Here is a 7338-nt window from a genome sequence, read left to right as displayed (position 1 = left end):
TTCTTCATAATGGAACCACCAGCTGTTATGTCGATGTCTTTTTGTGTAGCAACGTCGAAACCTTGGTAGAATATTTGTACTATTTGATAAGTGTCTAAACCATGTTGCGGACATCCTCTCAACAACTTTCCAAATCTTGTCCACGCCTCATATAATGTTTCATTTGGCTTTTGCGTGAACGTAACAATTTCTCCTTGAAGTCTCACGGCTTTAGATTCCAGAAAGAATTGTTTAAGAAATTTTTCAACTAAAACATCCCATGTATCAATCGCCCCTTCAGGTAACGATTCTAACCAATCTTTGGCTTCTCCCTTTAAAGTCCAGGGAAATAACATGAGATAGATCTGTTCATCCTCAACTTCTCTGATTTTGAATAGAGTACAGATCCTATTAAAGGTTCGAAGATGTTTGTTTGGATCTTCTTTTGGCGTACCACTATATTGTCATTGATTAGTTACCATGTGTAGGATTTGTCCCTTGATTTCATAATCTAGCACATTAATGTCTGGCTTAATAATAGTGTGACCTTGGTCTGTGCGTGTGGCTCTCATTCGGTTTTCCATACTTAGAGGTTCCGTTACTTCCATAATTGAAATTGTTGAATACGAATCACTAGAGGATTCTGATTTAACAGTTTGTGGTTCAGGAGGAATGATTAGTGGTTCAGGATCTCTGAATTGTCTTTGAATATTCTCCGGATTCTTAATTGTGAGGTCGGGTTCAAAAAATGGATTATCGGAAATTTGAATTGGAGTACTTGTTCGACTAGATGACGATTCTAAAGAAAAATCAACGGCGACAATATTGGCTAGATGTCTTGATCGAGTTACAGGTGGTGAACGTATGAAAGGTTGTGAACGTTTTGCTCGGTGCATTCACAGAATATCCTATTAGTTATAAAAGATAAAAATTATATAAGTTATCAAATTAATAGACTTTTCTGATTTTTCCCACGTTTTGAATAACCAATAGATGCAGTAGGTAGCCAGGACCCTTTAAATCGGAAGCCCACAACTCGCCACTAACAAATCCAACTATTACTACGAACCAGAAAATTTTGGATGTCTATCAATTTGACCGCTTAAAATAATTTTTCGTTTTGAAATTTAAAGAAGATAAAGAAAATTCTATGTCCTAAAAACTAGAGCGTTGAGAAATAAGAAAGAAAAAGAGCGTCGAAAAACGTCGAAAAATAAGCGCCGAAAAACAAACAGTCGAAAAATAAATATTAAAACTTACGTCTAAAGGTATTAAAGCTTAAAAAGAATTCCATATCCAAAACGGCAATATCTTAAAAAGTACTAAAATCTTAAAACGGTGTCGCAAAATTCTAAAGCACCTAAATCTTAATCTAAAGAAAAAGCACTTAAGGGATTTTACGGTAAAGTCTAAAAATCTAGAAATATAAAAATTACTACGGCAAAATACTAAGTTTAAAACTAGTTACGAACGATTAATATACAAATTACGAAATAAACGATTAAAATATACAATTTATAAAAAGATATAAAAAAATAATAAAATTACATATTTTTATAAAAATATTATTTTTATATTATTATTTTATAAAAGTATTAATTTATATATTAATAAAACTAATTATAACTTAAAAATACAAAATAAATAAAACTAAAACTAATTAATATAATAATTAACCCTAATTATGGTTTAATAATAATAATAATTAAAATTATTAACCCTAATCCGTACCAGCAGAGGGATCAGACCTGTCAGACAGGCTCATGCGATCGCATGAGTTCTACGTTTATGGGCCATGCGATCGCATGGATTCGGATACCAGGCCAAATTTGGGCTGCTACAGTACGGCCCGAATTCTATTATATATATATATTTTTTTGTTTTTAATTTATTTATATAAAATAAATAAAAACTTAATTTTTAAAAACTAAAATAGAAATAGAAAAACTTTATATTTTAAACAAACTCTTAAAAATATATATATTTCGTTTTTTTTTTATATTTTTGTATTTTTAATATTTAAAAACGTATTTTTACAAAAAGAAATTAAAACTTAATAAAAATCTTTTTTTATAGCGTTTCACTTCGTCAATTCCCCGGCAGCGGCGCCAAAAACTTGATGTGCGCAGAGGTGTATACGAAATAGTTATATTTTTATTACGAAATACTATTAAATACGATACAATTTTACACAAGTTATTTATTTATTTAAATAGTGGATTGATAATGCTAAAAACGAACATATATTTCATAGCATTATCCCTCAAGAAAGACAAGCTTTTAGTTGCAATTGTTCTATTTACAATTGATATCCGTTTAAATAATAAAAGGTGAAGACAAAAGACAGATTCGACGAATTGAAGACGCAAAAGACCAAAAAGATAAAAAGTACAAAGTACAATCAAAGTGGTTCAAATTATTGATGAGAAACGTCTCGAAATTACAAGAGTACAAGACGCAAAACGCAAAGTACAAGATATTAAATTGTACGCAAGGACGTTCGAAAATCCGGATCCGGAACCAGAGTCAACTCTTAACGCTCGACGCAACGGACTAAAAATTACGAGTCAACTATGCACATAAATATAATATAATATGTAAATAATTCTTAAAATTATTTATATATTATATATATATTTATAAACCGTCGGCAAGATGCAAACAAAGACATGTGAGCTCTCCCAGCTGGCCATGCGATCGCATGGCCTGGAAGAGTAAAATCCATGCGATCGCATGGCCCCATTTTGAGGGTCAGGTCCTATAAATTCGCAGTTTTGGTTGATCAAAAACACATCTTTTTCTTCTTCATTCACTCAACGATATATATATATATATATATATATATATATATATATATATATATTATAATTTTAATTTTAATTTTAAATTCTAATAATAAGGGTATGTTTGCGAATGTTGTAAGGGTGTAAGTCGAAATTCTGTCCGTGTAACGCTACGCTATTTTTAATCATTGTAAGTTATGTTCAACCCTTTTAAATTAATGTCTCGTAGCTAAGTTATTATTATGCTTATTCAAGCCGAAGTAATCGTGATGTTGGACTAAAATATTAAGACGGGGTAATTGGGCTTTGTACCATAATTGGGGTTTGGACAAAAGAACGACACTTGTTAAAATTAGACTAGGGGCTATTAATGGGCTTTATATTAACTAAATGATACCTCGTTAATTTAATATATAGACTTATAATTTGTTTATTTATATATAACCACATACGCTTGACTGGGTACGGTGGGCGGGATATCTATAAATACCAATAATTGTTCATTTTACCAGATACGGGATTGGATTAATAGTTAATGGACTAGTTAAAACATGGGTGGATTACATTCAAGGGGAATTGCTGTAATTGTTAACAAAGTAATAAAACCTTGGAGTACACGCAGTCGATAACCTGGTGTATTCATTAAAAAAAGTATTAAGACCTTGTTACAATTCGAATCCCCAATTAGTTGGAATATTTGACTTCGGGAATAAGAATAATTTGACGAAGACTTCCGCATTTTATGATTATGACTGATGGACTATTATGGACAAATCCGTATGGACATATCGAATAATCCAGGACAAAGGACAATTAACCCATGGGAATAAACTAAAATTAACACGTCAAACATCATGATTACGGAAGTTTAAATAAGCATAATTATATATTTCATATTTAATTGCACTTTTAATTATCGCACTTTTATTTACTGTCATTGTATTTAATTGCACTTTTAATTATCGTACTTTTTAATTATCGCACTTTATTTATCGCATTTTTATTTATCGCAATTTCATTATCATTATTTACTTTAAGCTTAAAATTAAGTTATATTTATTTTTAATATTTTACATTAGGTTTTAACTGCGACTTAAGTTTTAAAATCGACAAACCGGTCATTAAACGGTAAAAACCCCCTTTTATAATAATAATACTACTTATATATTTTCATATTTTTACAATTATAAGTTAAAAATATAGCGTTAAACTTGGCGAGTTCCCTGTGGACGAATCGAACTTACTAAAAACTACACTACTGTACGATTAGGTACACTGCCTATAAGTGTTGTAGCAAGGTTTAGGTATATCCACTCTATAAATAAATAAATCACTTGTGTAAAATTGTATCATATTTAATAGTATTTTCCTTGTAAAATATAAACTATTTTATATACACCTCTACGCACATCAAGTATTTTTGGCGCCGCTACCGGGGATACTAAAAAGTCGAAAGCGCAACGCTATAAAAAAAAGATTTTTATTTAGTTCTTTTTATAAAAATATACGTTTTAAAAATTAAAAATACAAAAATATAAAAAGAAAAAAAATTATATATTTTTAATAGTTTGTTAAAATTATAAAATTATAAAGTTTTTATTTTTATTTAAAAATTAAGTTTTTATTTAATTTTTATATATATTTTGTATAAATATAAATCACAAAACAGAAAAAAATATAAAAGTACTCGGCCCAGAACTGTAGCAGCCCACACCTAGCCCTAAACCCTAATCCATGCGACCGCATGGATTTAAAACGCTCAGACCATGCGATCGCATGGCTCTGTCTGACACGCCAGGTTTGACTGCCGACTGCATTAATTACGGGGTAATAATTATTATTATTATTAATTAAAAACCCTATTTAGGGTTAGTTTTTTTAATTAGTTTTCAATTTTAGTTTTCTTATTTAATTTGTATTTTAAGTTTAATTTAGTTTTAATTAATATATAAAATTAATAGTTTTATAAAGTAAATAATATAAAAATAATATTTTTATAAAAATTGTACTTTTTACAACTTTAAGTTTATTTTTTTTATATTTTGTATCTTTTTATTTGTTTTAGCGTAATATTTGTATTTTTCGTTCGTACTTAGTTTTAAACTTAGTATTTTGCCATAGTTATTTTTATTTCTAGACTCTTAGGCTTTGCCGTAAAATCCCTTAAGTACTTTTTCTTTAGACTAAGATTTAGGTGCTTTAGAATTTTGCGACGCCATTCTAAGATTTTAGTACTCTTTAAGTTATTGTCATTTGGGATATAGTATTTCTTTTAAGCTTTAATATTTTTAGACGCAACTTTTAATTCTTAGTTTTTAGTTCCTTTTTAAGTTTCGACGCGCTCTTTTTCTTTCTTATTTCTCGACGCTCTAGTTTTTAGGACATAGAATTTTCTATTTATTCTCTAAAATTTCAATAAAAAATTATTTTAAGTGGTTAAATTGATAGACATCCAAAATTTAATGGTTCGTAGTAATAGTTGGATTTGTTAGTGGCGAGTTGTGAGCTTCCAATTTAAAAGGTTCTGGCTCCCTGCTGCATCTATTGGCTATTCGAAACGTGGGCAAAATCAGAAAAGTTTATTAATTTGATAACTTATATAATTTTTATCTTTTATAACTAATAGGATATTCAGTGAATGCATCGAGCAAAACGTTCACCACCTTTTGTACGTTCACCACCTGTAACTCGATCAAGACATCTAGCCAATATTGTCGCCGTTGATTTTTCTTTAGAAACGTCATCCAGTCGACCAAGTACTCCAATTCAAATTTTCTATAATCCATTTTTTGAACCCGACCTCACAATTGAGAATCCGGAGGATATTCAAGGACAATTCAGAGATCCTGAACCACTAATCTTGACTCCGGAACCACTAATCATTCAAACAGAAATTGTCGAGGAACAACCCAATAAATCAGAATCCTCTAGTGATCCAGATTCAACAAATTCAATCATGGAGAATCTGGAACCTCTAAGTATGGAAGCCCGAATGCGAGCTAAACGCACTGGCCAAGGTCACGTAATTACTCAACCTGACATTAATGCGCCAGATTATGAAATCAAAGGACAAATCCTACACATGGTAACTAATCAATGCCAATTTAGTGTTGCGCCGAAGGAAGATCCAAATGAACATCTTCGTACCTTTAATAGGATCTGAACTTTATTTAAAATCCGAGAAGTTGAGGATGAACACATATATCTCATGTTATTTCCCTGGACTTTAAAGGGAGAAGCCAAAGATTGGTTGGAATCGTTACCTGAAGGGGCGATTGATACATGGGACGTTTTAGTTGAAAAATTTCTTAAACAATTCTTTCCGGCATCTAAAGCCGTGAGACTTCAAGGAGAAATTGTTACATTCACACAAAAGCCAAATGAAACTCTATATGAAGCATGGACAAGATTTGGAAAGTTATTAAGAGGATGTCCGCAACATGGTTTAGACACTTGTCAAATAGTACAAATATTCTACCAAGGATGCGACATCACTACAAGAAAAGACATCTATATAGCAGCTGGTGGTTCCATTATGAAGAAAACCGCAACTGACGCTTACAAAATTATTGATAACACTGCTTCCCACTCACATGAGTGGCACCAAGAAAAAGATATCATTAGATCATCTAAAGCAGCTAGAGCCAATTCTAGCCATGACTTTGATTCCATTTCCGCAAAGATAGATGCTGTCGAGAGACGAATGGAAAAGATGACTAAAGATATTCACTCAATACGAATTAGTTGTGAGCAGTGTGGAGGACCACATTTGACAAAAGATTGTCTCAGTATTGAACTAACAATGGAACAAAGAGAGAATGTTTCATACATAAACCAAAGGCCTGGAAATAATTATCAGAATAATTATCAACCGCCAAGACCAATTTACAATCAAAATCAGAACTATAACCGAAATGTTCCATACAACAACCAACAAGGTCCTAGCAATCAACAAGTATCCAATAAAATTTACAATCAGCAAAGACCTATTTTTCAAAACAAACCACCACAAACCGATGATAAAAAGCTAAATTTAGAAGACATGATGTCGAAGCTAGTTGAATCTCAAACGCAGTTTTTCACATCTCAGAAACAAACCAATGAACAAAATGCTCAAGCATTTAGAAATCAACAAGCTTCTATTCAAAATTTGGAACAAGAAGTAAGCAACCTAGCAAGGTTAATAGGTGAAAGAAAACCAGGAAGTCTACCTAGTGATACAAATGCTAACCTCTGGAATGAAACAGCTAAAGCCATTACCACAAGAAGTGGTATTACACTTAAACTACCTGAAATGCCTGTAATTTCTGATGAAGCTATTCCTACTCCACAAGAACCACAATCTGAGCAAGATAAGGAAACAGAACCGGTAGTTGAAAAGGTTAATGAAGATAACACAGTTAAGACTAAACCTTATGTTAAACCATACCAACCACCACTTCCTTACCGGAGTAAAATGAGAAAAGAGAGACTTGAAGCCGAGCAATCCAAATTCTTGGATATGTTTAAACAAATAAATGTTAATCTTCCTTTCATTGATGTAATTTCAGGAATGCCAAGATATGCTAAATTCTTG

General features: G+C 31.3%; 1 non-coding gene across 1 annotated transcript; it reads right to left on the bottom strand.

Annotated features, from left to right (window-relative positions):
* Positions 1-6102: 6102 nt before the first annotated feature.
* LOC139846051 (small nucleolar RNA R71) lies at positions 6103-6209 on the bottom strand. Its single transcript, XR_011758797.1, has one exon. It is a non-coding gene; the product is annotated as a small nucleolar RNA R71 (small nucleolar RNA).
* Positions 6210-7338: the final 1129 nt, after the last annotated feature.

The sequence above is a fragment of the Rutidosis leptorrhynchoides genome, chromosome 4 (genome assembly GCF_046630445.1).
Source record: "Rutidosis leptorrhynchoides isolate AG116_Rl617_1_P2 chromosome 4, CSIRO_AGI_Rlap_v1, whole genome shotgun sequence".
NCBI lineage: Eukaryota > Viridiplantae > Streptophyta > Magnoliopsida > Asterales > Asteraceae > Rutidosis > Rutidosis leptorrhynchoides.
The sequence above is the reverse complement of the archived record's forward strand: the minus strand, read 5'-3'. Positions and strand labels throughout refer to the sequence as shown.